The sequence below is a fragment of the Calidris pugnax genome, unplaced genomic scaffold (genome assembly GCF_001431845.1).
Source record: "Calidris pugnax isolate Ruff unplaced genomic scaffold, ASM143184v1 scaffold41, whole genome shotgun sequence".
Taxonomy (NCBI): domain Eukaryota; kingdom Metazoa; phylum Chordata; class Aves; order Charadriiformes; family Scolopacidae; genus Calidris; species Calidris pugnax.
Window position 1 is genome coordinate 10,414,414 of NW_015094509.1, and position 18,412 is coordinate 10,432,825.

The 18,412-nt window shown below is 38.9% G+C and overlaps 1 protein-coding gene across 4 annotated transcripts in view; it reads right to left on the bottom strand.

Annotated features, from left to right (window-relative positions):
- RNF19A (ring finger protein 19A, RBR E3 ubiquitin protein ligase) overlaps positions 1-18,412 on the bottom strand; it is a 59,536-nt gene that overhangs the window by 22,676 nt on the left and 18,448 nt on the right. The window contains exon 3 of one of the 4 annotated variants that reach the window (XM_014965625.1): positions 13,978-14,081. The exons of the other annotated variants lie outside the window; for them this stretch is intronic. The gene's annotated coding sequence lies outside the window, so the exon portion shown is untranslated. The remainder of the gene's footprint in view (positions 1-13,977; positions 14,082-18,412) is intronic. 4 annotated transcript variants of the gene reach the window in all.

Consider the following 18,412-nt stretch of genomic DNA (forward strand, 5'->3'; position numbering starts at 1 on the left):
GGAAAGATGAAAAAAAAAAAGACAGATTAGAATCACATCCATCACTTTTGGTTCTGAAAGAGCACAGCACTCTAATGACCTGTTATTCATACTACTACCATCTTCTCCTCACCATCTGACCCAATATTTCTTTCTGTCAGCTTTTTCTACCCTTTACATCCTTCTCATCTTAACAAGCCTGAAATTTCCCCGTGGTCAAGTAATATCTTTGTTACACTTAAGTAGTGCTGAGAACGGCATCTTCACTCCCCTGCTCCCTAAGGCAGTGCGGGGGGTGTGTGTGCACACATGTGCAGAAACTGCCATATTCCAAGGTGACAACTAAGGAAATGTATAACAAGTTTTTCTATAAAGCACAGTAACAGCATTGGAAATTTCTGTTTTCTCTACTTTATATTTTCCACACATGCGATATGTACAAACCCATTATAGTTAATTAAAAGAAATGAGAGATTTACGTGTGTGTCTTGAATCCACTTAGACTGCCAGCAGAAATTAACTCACTGTGGCTAAACAACTCAAGATACTCTCAATACCTAAGGGTTCTCAGAGAAGTATGCAGATGCATATTTATAATGTAAGGCACCTGAATATTTCAGGAAGCAGAGCTGCAGAGTGAGTGACAGCCAACACCGTCTTGCCCTTCAACTTCCATATTGCAATTCAAGCAAAGACTAGAGTTAAGGTGATGACCTTTGAATTTTTCATCATACTGATTTTTATTAAAAAAAGAAAGCCCCAAAACACTGATTCCCAACACATATCAAGCTTCAATTATTCCCTATGTACCAGATGATGGCAAGAATTTCCTTCTGTTCCCTGTTGCTTAACTGACTGGCTCCAAGAGGAGAGAGAAAGAAAGGCATTTCCTATTTTCCTCCAACAGAGAAGGCTACTACAAGAAGCGGAAGATCATGTCCAACTGAAATCACTAACTTCCCCCAAACATGCAAATATTCCCACTTCTTGGAAGCTTGACTGTACAAGAGGAATTTTCCTAATTCTCAGTAAACTGCTTCTGTAATAGAAGAATGAGAAGGCACTTCTTATGTGACATCAGGGTTGCATGTCTGGATGCAACTACTGCTAGCACCATTTCTTTCCTCAGTGTTTCCCAACTTACCTCCCAGAAAGAAGTGCACTGGGTTTTTATGATTTTACCATAGAAGGATAAAATCAGTATCAGAAATGGATACTAAAGTCAAAAGGTAGAAACAAAGGAATGTAGAGCACTACTGATGATGATACAAAAATATAATCTCTAACTTATACATCTTGGTATGGAGAAGACAAAAGGAGGCAAAAAACCCAACACTGCCTGAGGTGAATGCCTCTATCTACCAGAGCCCAGGCGGTCTGCATGCCAGCTAGAGACCGGGTGGAAAACAACCATGTGCTGTGTGTCTCTGGGACAGGATCTCCGAGATGACTGGGTCAAGAGTAGGAAGTTTCAGAGGAAGACTGACCAGCAGCGGAAACAGGAATCCCTCTCTGAAGAGGAAACACAGAAATAGCCCACGGGTTGCCCAGCTCACCCCAGCAATGCCTGCAGCAAACCCACTGCTGTGCCCTCTTCAGACCACTGGAGCTTGATGTTATACACATACTACCAGGTAGTCAAGGCAATACTACTCTGTTTTTCCTACCATGCAGTACAGTAGTACCTCAGATGAATTCTACCTTCCTCAAGTGTAAGAGTTTAAAAGAAAAATTTAAAGAAAAAAAAACCCCAAACCTCAACCAAAAATCTTCTCACATCTCCTGCTAAAGAGAGGTCCTTTTTTTTTTAGGAAAAATTGAAAAGCCATTATATTCTATTTTTTCAAATGCTGAATTGTTATTACTTTTTTCTCTTCCCTCCCCGCCCCGGGAAAATCTTAGCTCTGTAGAACACTATGCAAAAATTCTTATTTTATTCCCAGGGTCTGTCTAAAACAAAGCATATTTCAAGAACATAACATACTCTTCCTTCCCTCCTAAGGGAACATTTTCAGCCTAGAATCTACTCAAAAGGAATCTTGGATGCTTTACCTGCTTCTGTTCCCAAAACAAATTCAATGGTTTTACAGCCGCTGTTTTTCATTAAATTAACTAAAACATTCCCTTTATCTAAAGAAAAAAGGTGAAGCTGAAAGACAGCTCAACAACGATGAAAGAAGGGAATATCCTTCTCTCTAGGATCTTGGCATGATGTTATATCACAGATACATGCAGTTGGTAGATGGTACTATACTATAGATAAACAAATTCTATAGCCTATAGCTGACAATAAATTAAGATTATATGTCCAGAAATGCAAGGATAACCTTGAAAGCATTATCATAATTACATACTTCCTCGTATTTGTATGGTCACACAGATATTACCAGGACAGTGGAAAGTGCCATCCTCCCCAAATCAGAAGAATCCACACACAACATGAATAGCAATCAAAGCACTCATTTCAGGTGAGAAGGTGTTTTGGTTTTTTTTTTAAATAAATAAAATTTGAAAAAAAAAAGTAGGAAGTAAACACAGTAACACAGCCAAGCCTATGACTACAATCCTTCCCCTCCTCCCTTTCTCTGGAGAGGAAAGAATGCGTATTACAGCATTTTTGCCAGTTCCAACAGATGTACAAAATCAAGAAATAGCAGCTCTGGTGGTGAACCAGTTGTACTTTTTTTTTTTTTTAAATAAACAAAGATTCTCCCATGCTCTAAAGAAACAGACCAGTAACGCCCCGTAGTTTTATTTGCCTAATGGGATCTGATAAGCAGTCTCTCAGCAGATTGCTCTTCTAAAGAAAATGGTTAAACTTTGACAGGATTTTTGAATAGAGAAGTTGCCAGTTATTTCAGACAATCATCAATTATGCTCTCTAGATTTAAATTCATAAAGCTAGTTCTAAAAGCCATACTCCTCCTCATATAGTAATTTTGGATTGCCGTTTTAGTGACGTTCAAAGATGACTTTGCTGAACTGAAAAGATTCAGCAGATGATTTATTAAAGGAAAAAAAAAATGAAGACAAATGTTACAAAGCTTATAACGATCAGAGCTGTACAAAAATCATAAAAGCCTTACTAGTGCAATCTGGAGCACTGGCCAGTTCTCATGTTGCCCAACCCAACAGAGCATCTGCATGTTTTTGCTGACAAAAAGAAGGAAAAAAATATCTGATTCTGTACAGCCAGAGAATACAACGCCTGTATTATTCCAGTAACAATGAGTGTCCAAGAAGGAGATATGGTGTGTGAAAAATGAAGCTCTGAAATCAAAAGACTTAAAACGAGCTGAGACACACAATTATGGTAATAATAATGAAGTCTGATTTTGAGAGGCAGCATTCATTGCGAGTCCTGCACCACTCTCACTGACCAGTATAAATTTTGTCAACATACAGAAGAAACTAATATGGGCAAGAGCGAAGGGATAGAAAAACCACACATGGAGTGTAACTCCTAAAAATGTACGTTTACCACTGTCCTCAACATTTCCTCAAAAGCACTTACCAACCATGTTTCTGGCTTCCCGCCATGCCTAGAGCCCTACCACAAACCCAAATTCCAGCCGTGCTTTGCATTCTGCTCGCACCACAGACTACCACAAAACACCAGTTACCACAGCACAAACACACCTTGTCATCTGAAGATTCCCAAAAGCACAAATGACATTTACAGACGTAAACTCACGTAGAGCTCAGTACTTCACTGCTATCTGTTCCTTCATTAATCTTCCTTCATTTAAACTGTTTGCTGGGGAAACCTAACTAACATGCAGTCAAGTTTCTTCTGTAATTCTTTTTGCCCATGCCGCTTTAAATAAATGCTATTGCTGACCGTGCAATGGAAGGGGAGAGAAAGGAAATAGGAATAACCTCGCAAAGGGAGTTTTCATCTCAGAGATGACCGGGGTGAAAAATATCTTCTAGTATGGTTCTCCATGACATAACCTCTGCTTGTCTCATCTTACCAATTTCAAAGCTTTTAGGAAAAGCACTCGGGCAGCTGAGTGTAACCATACTGATTTTGCAAGAAAAGAGTGATAAAGTCCTACTTCCATTAGCCAGCTGCTGTGGGAGACTAACTCCCTTGTGCTCCCAACTGTCCTCCAAACACACCAGAGGCACAAGCTCAACACGCTGCCCGCTCTTCTGTTCCCCGTTCAGGCCGGTGCACAGGAGCAGCAAATGAGACAGTCTCCCATCAGCACAAGCAGCTTCACACACACTTGCAAAATGAAGGCAGCCTTGAACATTTGTGTAGGAAAGGAGAAAAAACACCAGAAACATAGACGTAGCTACATCCTCCCTAAACATTCCCTCGAGTCATTGGGGCTTAAATGGCAAATTTAGACCTTTCCTTTGCAAATGAACACTCTTCATTTTAGGCATTTGCTCCTCCTGGCAATTCAACCAAGCACTGACTTTGTGTTAGCATACTGAAAGCTATTTCTTGATTAAAACTGACTTCTGACAGCTTCCTTCTCTGATATCTCTAAGTCCCAACACCTATACTCTGTAGCTGCTCTCTGAGATGCACTGCTCCAGCTTAAAGTAGAGCTGTTACCAAAAAATCCCACACCCGAGCTTAAAGTTCATCCGCCGACAACGCATCACAGATCTGAAATACATTTCTGTCTCCCTCTTCCAACAAGCATCTCCTGTCAATCACACAGCATGCTGGAATTTCCAAATTATGATATTCTCAACATAGAGATATCTCCAGACACCTAAAGGAGACATGCAAAACATGTTTTCCTTTTCATTTACTCCACAGTGCAAGAACTGTAAAAATAGTGGAATAAAACATAAACCAGAAAGACACAAAAGCTTAAACTACTAAATTAAATACTAAGGCACGGGATTTTTAAACAGTGATCAACTTTCTTGTTTCAGTGGGCACTCATTAAATGTCAACTCATTCCACAATAGTTTTAAAATTGGGGGGAAAAAAACCAAACACTTTTGCCTGAGGATCCCTAAAAGAATATACCCTTACTTGCTTTACACATCACTTATTTTCAACTAAAAATCTGACATCACTAAGAGTTAAAACAGAGTGAGGAACAGTCTGAACGAGCTTAACAATTTTTACAGCTACGTGCCTCTATAGCACTATGTCCCATGAAAACCCCCACCATACTCACGTCAAGGCACATGGTGTCAGAGCACAAGAGGACTGCTACTTGGTTTAGTACAAGCAGAACACACACTTTGGAACTTGGAAGTAAACAAATGGAAATTATGTCGAAACAACAAAGGTTCTGGCACAACCTTTATACACACTAAATTGAAAAATAAAATCCTTCAATGGTAACATAATGCAGCATAGGTGAAAAGCTTAATTGCTGCAATTAGCAGAATGCACTTAAGACTCCTTCAATGTATTTCTCCTCAAAAACTAAAATCAAGATTAGTAATATTTTCCATTTAATGTTTAGAAGACTGTAGAGATATTTAAATCTAATTTGTGTGGGGGCTTTTTTGATGTCTTCTAACGTTGATTACCAATAAAAGATGAAATCAAAGGGTTGATACTATTTGGATTAAACTGAAAAATTATTTCTATAAAAGAAAGCTAACAAATTTGTATTAGAAGATTTCTCAAGCTTTTAAAATGAACCCCGAGCTACAGATACTTATCAAACATTTACAGTGATTTGTTAGAGTATGCCAGGATGCAAAAACGTAAAGTCAAAGTGACTTAAATAATTCATTTAACTCAAACTGAGCTGTGTACAATGACTTTAAAAATATACTCATGTAAGTTTTACTTCATTCTGAGTTTTCTCCTTTGAAAAGGAGGGCACCAGTATGGTAGTTTACATTTTACAAAATTGATCTAAGCAAAAAGTAATTCTTATCTTTCAGACACTTTTGCAGGAAGATATCTTCACCTTCCAGTCCTGCTTCGCGAATACTATTTTTAAAGCATGAAGACTATTCCTTATGGAAGTTACCAGAGTTACTTCTACTACTAGTAGGTCTTATTCAGAGTGAAAATCACTTAATTATTTACTTAATTAGGCTCTCATTTCTTTATGCTTACAATAGACTACTGATAGTTGCAGGGGCCATTACTTCCCAAATCCACAACTGAGCAAAGACAAATTTTTAAAAATCTTTAGAAATCTGCCATGTCACATCTCAAACTTTACACATCATCTTTAAATGACAGAAGAACAGCTTCAGTGAAATAATTTCACTCTTTTAATTTATGCAAATTCAAAAGACTGGGAGTTGAGCTGCCAGCAAGTACCGTACCAAGCATTCAGTCACTAATTTCACATTGGAGCTTGCAGCAGGCTCAGTGAAGGTGCTGACAAGATCTGGGACATGCCCATATCAGCACAGAACTGATAAGGAGAATGGAGTGGAGCCCTTATCCCTAAATTAAAAGGAAATTAAACCCTCTGGGACAAGCCAGCTTGACACACATAGGCCATTAGACCAGTGCTGAGTGAGAAACAAGGGATCTTCCAGGAGCAGAAGGACTTGCTTTAACGTATGGGAATTTCTATAATGCAGAGCCAGTTTACTCTAGGAAAGTCTTCTAATAATTAGGATTAGTTTAGAGACACTATGTAATGCTTTGTAAAAATTAAACAAAAGACCAGACACCAAAAGCAGACAATAGGTTAGAGCTATTCCCTCATCACATGCAAGCCTATTATACAAGAATGCACTTGTGAGGCAGATACTTTAACCTGTTAAAAATCTACATAAACTTGGACATAGTAATAGTGCTGTAAGGAAAAATGAAGTGCAATCAGCATAAAGTCCTGTGTCAATTATCTGGAAATTCTATTTTCACTTACAGAACAACGCAATATTGTTTGTAAAACAATGAAGCAAACAGACAGACTATGAACCCGCTTGGGCTCAAAGCCTGAGACAGACAGACTGACCATGCATTAAAATCAAAAGATTGACAGTATTTAAAATACACAGAAGTCAGCAGAGTATACACTGCAGAATTGCCAAAAGTTAACTGATATACAGTGTTCTATTTCAAAATTCACAATGGTCTGTAGCACATGACAGACCAATGCTGACATCCAGAAAAGTCTTAACAGCTTATTAAAAAAAAAAAAAAAAAGAGTTATTTTTTTTCCTTAGAAACGCACATGACAGACCAATGCTGACATCCAGAAAAGTCTTAACAGCTTATTAAAAAAAAAAAAAAAAAGAGTTATGTTTCTTCCTTAGAAATGTATGTGCAATACATCCTGTATCATGTGTCCATGACAGCTGCTATTAGGAAAGGAAGTCTCACAAGCTGTTCAACTCATTCTGAAAGTCACTGAACAACTCACTGCCAACTCCAGCAAAACTGTTCCTCTTGCAGATAACGCTTGTCAAGAAGAGAGTGCACTTAAAGTGCCTCCTCTCAGTCCGACTGGGTTTTGTTGTTCTTTACATCACCATCCCTTCAAACCCCAAAGGAACATAGCATAATCAAAACCGCTTAGAAGAGAAACATCTTTTCCTCTAAAAATTCAAATGCTTAGTAGAAGATTTCATCAACACTCTCATAAGCAAGGTCAGACATAAGATGGAGCTCCTCTTAAGGGCCCACATTGTACTTTTGCTAACAAATGGCAAACAGGCAAGAACTCCTTACATTCTAAAGAAGTTAATTTTCCAAACCAGCAGCACTAAATCTGAGTATATTGAGTGCAACGGTTGACCAAAGCTAAGAACTCAGTGGAGAGATGCCTTCTATTTGTGAATCTCCAGGCTTACATCTGTTGGAAATAACAGGATCAATTTTCCCTTATCTAGCTGAGCAGAGCCATCTTAGTTCAACCAGGCACTTGCTCGCCGTGTGGAACGCTTATCCTCTGCACACTGTGGTGCACTACTGTAAGCAAATGGACACCAAACCCAGCCAACAGAAACCGAAGTCTTGGAAACACTGAGGGGAAAAAAAAGAAGGAAAACAAAGCATCACCGGAACATTTAACTATTTTAATCCTTTAATCATTAAAATCCCCAGGCTAGTACAATTTTTTTTCTTGCATAAGTGATTGGAATGTATTCTCTTCGTGCAATGATGGGCATGTATTTTCAATTCTGAATATTGTGGAGATACTTATTTATATCTATACATTGAAGTAATGTTCTAAATCATCTGACTTGTTGGTGGTCTAGAACTTGGAAGCAACACCAAGGGATTAAAAACTGCACAAACTGCCCATGCACCAAAAAAAAAGTTCACTCTAACTGTATTAACACTTTCCTTTAAACTAAGCACTCTTTCTGATCACCAGCTGAAAAGAAAATTAGCCTCTATGAATGAATCATTCACAGATTGACAAATAACTGTTTGACCTGCCCAAGACAAATAAAAATTCCCATAAACCTAAAATCTTTCCCACCCCTAAAGTAGAAATATACTGTAAATTCTGCTTTTAAAATCCTTATCGTTTGTAAGAGCAGTCAATATAAAAGAGTTAAGGAACTTAATTCTGAATTTTGTCTTCTGAGAATGCTTATATGGTATAAACAGATGCAGATACTTCATCAATGCAGTCTTAACAAAAGCATAAATGAAACAAAGTAAATTATGTGGCAACAGCAGTAGCAAAATAATCCCAAAGAAAGTTTTCAGAGTTTTTTATTTAGTTCTACATTCATTTTAGTTGAAAGCAAGTATTCCCCACTTTTACTCTTTAAAGCTACTCAGAATTTCCTGCAGCTGCTTTTTATACTAAACTTTAAATTGCAAATAATCAGAGTAAATATATACACCACCGAAATAATATCAGAAAGCTTTGTTTCCTGCAGCGTCACCAGTCCTGCAAGCGGAAAACATTGCAACACTCCTGAATGCTGAGATCATTCCTACAGAAAAACTGCTCCAAAATGAAAATAACTAAGAATCACAGAGTTCCAGAATACAAGATGTAATTTCAGTTCTGCAATTTTGCCCAATAAACAGGAATAGCTACATGCTGAATTCTGAAAAGCTTTTGTCCTCAAGCAGGCTTTAAAGTTTGGCCTACTATAAAAACAAATCAAATAATACATACCAAGATATAAGGTGGGACAAATATTGTAGTAGAGGAATATGAATCTAAGAGCAGGAGTTCCAGAGAGAGCACACAGGCAGCTTGGGGGGATATATAAGAGGTACCCAATCTCAGTTTGCAGCTCCTATTGATTTTTAAATTCAGCAAGAGCCAGGGGTTTCTGTCTTGCACGGAGGAAAGATACTGACCAGCTGACTGGCAGCATCTTCCAGCTCTGCTTTTTCTCTGGCATAACAACCTCTATTTTCAGGGCAGGGGAGGAAAAACCCAAAACAACAATAACAACATAATGTGTACTTATCTTGAAATAGCTTTGCCTCAAGATAAGAAGTGCTAGAAACTACTAATGGATTATTTTTTAATCCTCTGGTGTTATTTTCCAGTTTTATTAACAAAACTGATATATAGATATACTTTGGATAAAACTTATAAACTAAAGCAACGAAAAGAAAGCGAGTTAATAAGAGTTTTGAATTCTTCCAGTGAGATCAAGTTAGGCTGTATTACCTTACCACGGGATGGGGTTAGAACTTTGTCAGAGTTTCTGGAAGCCCCTGTGACAACTCACAGCAATTTAACTAAGCTACTGTAAACTGACAGCATCACAGCCCTTGAGAACTGAGCAGCTACATGGGTAGCACAGGTCTCCTTTGATCTAAGTCTCTTTATAGAGAAACTATAATTTTGGTAAATATAATTCAACCTGAAGATTTCAGAAAATCTTGGGTGACTGAGGGAATAATCCAAGCCAGTGTTATTCTAGCAGCAGCAAGTCAAGGACAGAGACAGGAACTACGACAGGGTTTTCTGAATTGTGTTACGGCTGATGCTGTAACTGCTGAAACTGCCCCCAGGTCACGTACAAAGTGACACCAGCATTAACTAACTACTCCCGTTCACTCCAAAAGTGGGATTAGTGCAAAACCTAGTACAACATGTCCAATTCTACTGCTGCCTGGCCTATCAATTTATTCTGCCAGTATGTTAACTGAAAAATCCTGCATGGATGTACTTCAAATCATCAAGTCCAGTTTTGTTTAATGATAACTCTAGTTAAACTGTTGCACTTTTAAATACAGACCAGGATTAAAAAAAAAAAAAAAAAGAGAACGAGAAAATGAGAGAAAGAGACAAAAACAAAGACAGGGAAAGGTCTAGCCAGGGAAACAAAAATACTCCATCCTGCCAGGAACACTGCCTCTAGCTTCCAGACAGGAAACACTCACTGCCTCCAGAAAAACCATTGGCGTCAGGAAATGGCAGAAGTACCACAAAACTTATCTCACAGCTGAACCTAATGTAGAATGAAAGGAGAACATTAGAAAAGGAAGGTAAAGACAAACCGACTAGCCATCAAGCACACAGATCTCTGCTTAGGAATACATGAGGTGGAAAGTTCAATCCTACGGGCGCTTCTTTGGGGTAAAAGAATTAGTGGAAAGGATGCTTCCAGTTCCACTGAAAATAAATAAATTTAAAAAACAGGCTGAAAAGATAGAGCCCATTCAGCATAGACAGGGCAAAAGAAGGGGAATGATCTAGCAGCCTTTACAGACAGACTCCACTAGCATTGTAACTAGTGTAAACACTAGTTAAAAAGCATAAAGCAAGAAAAAGCTGAACGTTTGTCATTAAAAGTACAACCAGTCCTGTACCTATGCTGGAAATATAATATATGCCAACAGGAGGAGTTATTCTGCCAGCACAGTTATTCCACCTACAACAACATCATATACTATGCCAAAAAATATGCTGTGTCAGCACACAGCAGGATTTAGCCAGGCTGATGTGAATTTTTCCAAACATTTTTCACTGACAGCAATACAGTGTAACCGTAACATAGGCTGAGGACTAATCAGAGGTTCTCTATGTAAAAAACCCACTTTTTCGAACGGCTAGAAAAGTTAGTGCAAAAACACCCACTCATGGCTTTAAAGACTTACTCTTGTGAAACTTTCTTAGTCCTCACTGCCTCGTTAATGGCATCCAAGCAAGAAGCAACATGGGGGAGTTCGTCAATCCCCTGCAAGCCACCGTGCATTAGCCAGTGGCCCTACAGTCCTGCACAATCAGGCGGTAACTCCAGGTCACACGGTGCTGATGAAACCTTGGCAATGCTGTGACATTCTGGATTGTCAGAATGCTTCACAACAAACAAAAAATACTGAAAGGTTCCCTGCTGTGCTTAATACATTTAACAGCACAATACAAAGTCAGGAAAAAATGCATGGGACCTACAGTGATGTTGCCCTGCCAGCTGCGGAGTGCCGCAGCAGCGCTTAGTGGCACACTCAGGCAGCAACTGCCAGAAGGGAGAAAAGTAAGCGTGGGTCAAAATGTATTTGGACTATTTCATTTACTCCGTGACTTTTAAATTAGCAAGTTACACCTCCATTGCCAGGCCCCACAAGACAGAGAGTATTTGTGAAATACAAATCCCCTGCCGTCATGCTTTTGAAGGAGGGATTACAAAGCCTTTTCCCCTAACACTTTCCCCCTTTACTCACTCCCCCCACATTTACAAATGCAAACTTACACGTTCTAACACTTGTATTTAACAATTTGTTGGATTCTACTTTTTTCCTCCACGCAGCATCATCTTAAACAGCTCCTTCTACATAATTATGGAAACATCATTAGTTAAGTCCCTTTGTGTGACAAACTGTGACACATCATCCATTTCATACAATTACAAGCACAAAAGAAAAAATGAAGCAAGCATAATGCAATTCCTAGAAAAGCTACCGTGCTTATTTTCTCCATCATTTAGAACAGCTAAACACTTTCTAATTATAGTCTCTAAACAAACCTGTCTTATTTCAGGTTCTGAGGTAAAACCGTACTTTGTGGTTTTTAAATAGTAACACTGGTGTATGCCTTCAACTATACCCTTTTTAGTAAAACTTTTTTAAAAAACCCAACACCTTAAGTCAGATTTAAAAGCTTCCTAGACCACAGAAACAGTGAATTAGTACAGAAGATGCTGCCTCAGGCCAAGACTACTTGTTAGCCTAACCCAGAGATACAGTCTTCAAATGTCAGGATGACTTCTTCCTTTAAAAGGCAGAGTAAATAATTTGTAAACACTACAAAAGCTTCTTGTTTATTTTTTAAATCAGCTGCAATCCTCCAGCTTGACTTTGAATCCTGTCACAGTGACACCCACAGTTCTGCTCTGATGGCCTTAAATATAGCTCTCCTGAGCTGTTTGCATCCAGATAAATCTTAGATGAAGCAAGTATCTTAAATTGAATCTAACACGCAGGCTTTCATATTTATTTCCAAGGCAAAGATATTTGTTTAATCAGCAATAACAAAAGTAAATCATCTATAAAATAAAATGCTACTTTTCTGGCAGATCATTAATTCACACTGTCTCTTTAAGCCCCTGCCTTCTTTCTAATTGCAAGTTAACCATTATGAATTTCAAATTGCAGTAGATGATTACCAATTTCTTTTCCTTTTGCTTAACTAAACCTATTGTAAACACTGGAAAAAAAAATCCTTGAGCAATACATGTAGTTTGCTTCTTAAGAGTATCTTCTTTTAGAACACCAGCAAAGAAATGTTAACTGTAATCCCAGTTTAACAAGCTAAAAGCAGTATCCTGCAAGCCAGGAGCATAAATATTTACAAAATAAAATGAAATGTCTGTAATAAACAAAGGGGACAATACATAGTTTGTCAAGTACATTTTCTACCCACAGAAGATCTACACCGAGCAGCAAGCTGCAAGCACCGTTCAGCGACCCCCATTCCCCCCACCCTGCTCCAAACTCGGTTTGAATTCCAGCCTGCCCTTATCCACACCAACCAGAGCCACTGAATGTGCGCAATGCAAAACCTCACCCCAACACCCCTGACGTCAAAGTTTTCTTGCCAACAGATGCTTTGGAAGGAGTTACATAGCACAATGGAGAGACTTAATGTAACTCAGAGGTTGGATCCCTGAATCGGAAAACAAATGCAGAAGAGCAGGAAGAGGGGGAGGACAAATTCCATTTTTCAGTCCCAGGCTACGGCTGTGTCGGGCACAGTCTCTCCGTGGGACTGGCTGGTTTTCCAGGCTTAAGGTGAATTCTCGTTATCAACCAGAGCCAGGAAGAGAAGGAAGCAGCGGTGGGGAGAGCTGAAGAGGTCAGCTAAAGCAGCCGGGAGAGGGGCAGTGACCAGAGCAGGGACAGCAGAGGGACAGTCTGCTCCCTGCCTGTGTCCTCCTGCCGGGCAGAGCGCTCTGCGGGGAACCAGCACAAGCCCTCAGCACACCTTGTCCCTTCGGGCCAGGCTGCCTGACCCAGACAGAATAAGGGCAGACAGCAGCGCATTTGTCTTCTTTTCCATTTTCAAAAACAAAGCAGATGCCTCAAGTAAGAAACAGTCATTTGAATTATTCTAAAAGCAGAAACTGGAGCCAAAGCTAACAGTTTGTATACTCTGCAGATCACTTAGGACTAAGGGATTCCTGAAACTGCCTGCAGACACCGTGTCCACCATGGTGGCAGAATACCTCACGCTGGCTGCCTGGGAATGAACAATAACACTAAAAATATCTCAAAAATTAACTCAAAAGCCTCCTCTAGTCACTCAGCTTTTTACAGCTACCAGGGGCCACCTCTGCTCCAACCTAACACCAGTAACATTCTGAATTTTTACTCGGCAGCATTCAGCAAGCCACACGCAGACACAAAGGCACGTTCACAGGTATGACAGCTTATGCCACAGATCCTCAAACTCGAGCCTGTATGCAAAAGGACACTTACAGTCACCTCACTGCACAAGGACCTTGTGAGCTGCCTTTGTGTCTTACTCTCAGCTACCCCCATACATTTATAACAAAAGACCCCTCACAGAATTCTATCAGAGCTCCTGCCTGACATATAGCACGCGCTACGTGAAACAGAAGAACCCTCACAGATGACAGCAGTAGCTGAAACAGATTTAAAACATGGATTTTACAAACCTGCACACGAACATTCAAGGGTAACAACATCGAGCTTCCACAGCCACTGACAACATCGCTCTGTTCTTGAATGAAAATCAGCTCCTGGGAGGAAAAATGAGCGTCTGACAGAGAAACCAGACAAACCAGAGATGATGTTGACATTTAAACAAAAAGTAAACCCAAAGAGCTTCAAGTTTCATACTCAAAGGGCCACGTCTGCCTCTAGATAACCTGGTGACACTATCAAACATTACCTGGAGTTAAGTGCAGTTTGCTAAGAGATCCTGTTCCAACTCAGTGGACTGTGATCTGGACAAACCTGTATTTGCGTTTGCCATCTCCCAGCAAGATCAATACAAAAATACCTGGACACGATGCCAGCTGCTTTTTGGGAAGTCCAGCTATCACAGCTTCCTTCCCCTCAGCTGTAAGGATCACTACCCAGGTATAAACCCCAGGCTCCAGTCTCAACCCAGACCTTTCCGCTGGCTATTGAAACAAATTCAAAAAATGCGGTATGTTTTCTCAGGGGGGGGAGAGGAGGAGGAAACAGCCAGGCTAAACAAACTCCAAAACTATTTAAGGTTTCAAGAATGGAGTATTATCACCAGCTCCATTCTTTGGGCAGCACAGAACTGCCTACAGCGAAGGTGAAACATCTGTGCGAGAGATTAATTTTTTTTCCCAAGTCTGCTTCATAATGCTGGGCAAAACTTCTACAGAATGAAAAAATAGCTTTGTTGACTGTTCCGTATTCGATTTGAAATGTACTTCTCTAACCTTGTTACGCTGCAATACGCGTGTGGTTTCCTTGCTACAGCTAGCATGAGACAAATGAATCATACACTGTAACAGTGCCAAAATGGAGAATAAAACAGGCCCAATCAGTGTTAGTGAAGAATGAAAGTCCACTGCAAAAACCTCAGCTGCACATCTGTTTCTACTGTAGGATTAACTTTTTCAATGATTTTGAAGTTTAAGAACTTTACCTGAAAAAGAAGGCATTTAAAAATGTCAAAAAAAGTTGTAGCAGTTCAGAGACATTCTAATCAGATCATTAACGTAGGCAAGTTGTTAAAATGGGAATTTTTATGATCTAATAGTTATTTAGAAGCTTCAAGTCTGATTCAAAAGAGTAGATACTTCCACAAATTTTATTTACAAAACCCATAACTAAAAAGTTATTCAGAAATTAATTCTTAAGTACTTTTAGCTGCTCTTTCCTTCCTTTTTTCTCAAGTCTTTCTCCTGCTCGTATCTTTTAAGTAGGATCACCATTACCAATAAAGGTATTCCTGCCAGTTCCCTTTCTGTCCTTGTTTCTGATTTGCAATCCCACTGTTAAGCGCTCACCCTCAAATCATTCTACCGATTGAAAGCTACCAAACACTGGACTGAAGGAACAAATAAATGATTCCTGACTCAAAGTTGTGTACAACTACAGAAGTACTCTGCTGCAAACTTTTAGCCAGTATTATTAAAGAATCCTCCTTGGAAGAGCAAAACTGTTGTCACCCAGCAAAAGAAAATCACCACCTCGTAGCTATCACAGTTGTAGAACCAAGAGCTGTGCAACACAATGTAAGAAAGCAGAAAGGCCAAGGTACATTCAAAAGGATTCTAACATCAAAACAGGTAGAGAATATAAATAATGCAAATAAATTAGAATAACAATCTGCTAACTCACCTCACATGTCACAACGCTATGTCCAAAAAGGAATTGTTCCGTCTCACATCACAAGACTGTCATTATTTACTTATACTAGCAGGCTTTAACTCAAAACTGAAGTGAGGCAGCCTTTTTAAATAACTACTGGTCAGGCTGACATTGTTCCATACTGGGAAGATAACAGCTACATTCAAAAAGATACTGCTTTGTTTAAATTTTGATATAACCGGAGTAGTTTATATCTGCCCACACTTCCCTATTAGAGAGGTCAGAGCAGCTTCAGCAACATTTGCGGCTTTTCAATGGAGTAGTAAAGAGTTTGTGTCAGAAACAACTAGCAAACTATTAAAACTTAACAGCTTCCCCTGTCTGGGTACAATCCCTCTCCTTTCTATTTAATGTCCTCCAAATGTCCAGTTACAGAGTCAGCTCTGGAACCACAATCCTAGAGGGGTCTGTGCTGCTGAGACGGAAATGGGGAGAGGAAAAGGAGAAAGACATTAGAAATATGAAATGGGTGGAGCAAAATATAAGCTTTTAGAGAAGTTGTAAATCTCTACAACTGGGATATTGATGCAACATTGGTTATTCACTAGTTTCACCTCACCAGTAACACCGTCGTGTACAAATTACTGAGTGAAAGGAAAGACGGGGGAAGATGTGACACAAATTGTTCTCAGGACAGGTTTTTTGTTTGTTTGCTTTAATATCTAAGTTGAGACACAAAATGTAAGTGCTTCAGAGCAACTATATTTTGAATTAAATATAATAAAAAACCTGAATTCCTGGTCTCATAATGTGAAGTATGAAACAAACATATTTATAGAAGATACTGTCAGTTTCAAGCATTGTGTACACATACAGCTGTACATTCCTAAAAAGACAAATTCTTTGTTGCTTACTTGATGATTGTGGCCCCAGTCAAAATTAATAGCTACCGAGACCATTTCCACTGTATCATACACCTAGCATATGTGCAATTGTGTCTTTCTGTATACAGTGTAAATTCTAAAAACAAAGCATGGAGGGAAAGGATGCATTGCTCTTATTTTACAGATAGGAGCTTGTGGCAAACAGATAATGTGACTTGCCAAACTCAAACAGACAATGCACAGAAGAGAGGACAATATGTCTTATCTCACAGTTAGCCTGGGATCGCATGAAGGGGCAGCATCTTACATCTGAGCTACTAAGCATGAAGCCACTTCACAACTTGCACTCATTTGCTTGTACTCTAATATATGTAGCACACCAGCCCATTCTCTCATCCCCGTGGCTATCCTTAAAAACACTTATAAATCCCACCACCATTTGGAGTAGAAATAAAGTATGTTTTTTCCACTGTCACACATACTCCCATGGTCTCTCTCAAATATCCATAGACTATGCCTGTACAAAAAGATTATGTTTCTCCCCTTTATCCGCTGGTCATTTTACACTAAAATATCCTCCATATGACAGACATCAGTGAAGAAAAAGCCCTTAAATTTTTCTTTGCTCATCAAAATACACAGTCTGTAATGGTAGCCTGGAGGTATTTAATGCCATTCAAGAGTACACTTTTCTCATCTTTAAAGGACCTGCATATCTAGAAGGAAAGGCAAATACGTGATAAGAAAAGGACAAACACAATCCCAAAGAACTTAATGACACCTACAGTACTAACTTCATAAACTGTAACAGAAAAAGGTTGATAACTATAGAAAATTTCCTCTAAAAGTAAGCACCTAGTAAAACTTAATCAACGCATAGAAAAGCTCACTATAAAGAGTTTAAATTAAGGCCTTGCTTTTCCTTCTCAAAAGTCTTCCTTAACCAAGAAATAAACACAAACAAGACCAAACCTGCTATACTATCACTCATACTAATTCTGAAATGCATGTTCGAAAAGGATTTAAATATTAGACTACCATAATCCCAAATTTAATTAAAAAGTCATTTAAGCAATTACTTCATTTGATTATGCTTTATAAAAGAAACGGCAAACTTTTAACTGTCTCCTAATTCATAAATTTGTAAATTACAGTATGAACTACATTATCATTAAATATCCCTTTAATATATATCGTATAAAGACGAATCTATATTTAATTCAAACATCATAAATTTTAAAAGATAATATAATTATAAAATTGTAACATTTTAATACATTTCAAGGTATCAGTAACCACAATAAAAATCACATTGTCATTTGAATAATCATTTATATTCCCAGCTACCCTCAAAGTTCACTAGACCATAAGAACAGTTACACTGGATTTCACAAGTACAGGATCGTGTGTCCAGAGCACACGAGACTCCGTGGTGCAGATGAGGGTGAAAGAAATCTCCCACTGGGCCCATGCTCTAACCATGAACTCAAACTCATCACACTGCTTTCAAATCCAAAAAGTAAGTTTATCTCCCTACCAGCATATTCTAGCACTTTCTATATTGCCATCCATATAAATATCAAATCTCTCTCTCAATGCTGTGAATCCCTAAGAAAGTCTATGGTAATGAGCTCAACAGCCTAATGAAACACAGCACAAAAAAATTACTCCTTTAAAATCGGTATTTAATTTGCTGCTGATCTCACTGATTATCTCCTTGTTCTCACGTTATGATATGAGAAGTTCTAACTTATCTTCATCTTTCTCGTATCTGAACAGAATTGTCACCGAGAGACACGAAGCCTTGGAGCAGCAGGGTTAGCCAGGGAAGCAAGTGCATGACCAGGGACCGACAGAGGGAAGTACTGTATAAATCTCTGCATCATTTACAGCCACACACAGCCACTTATAA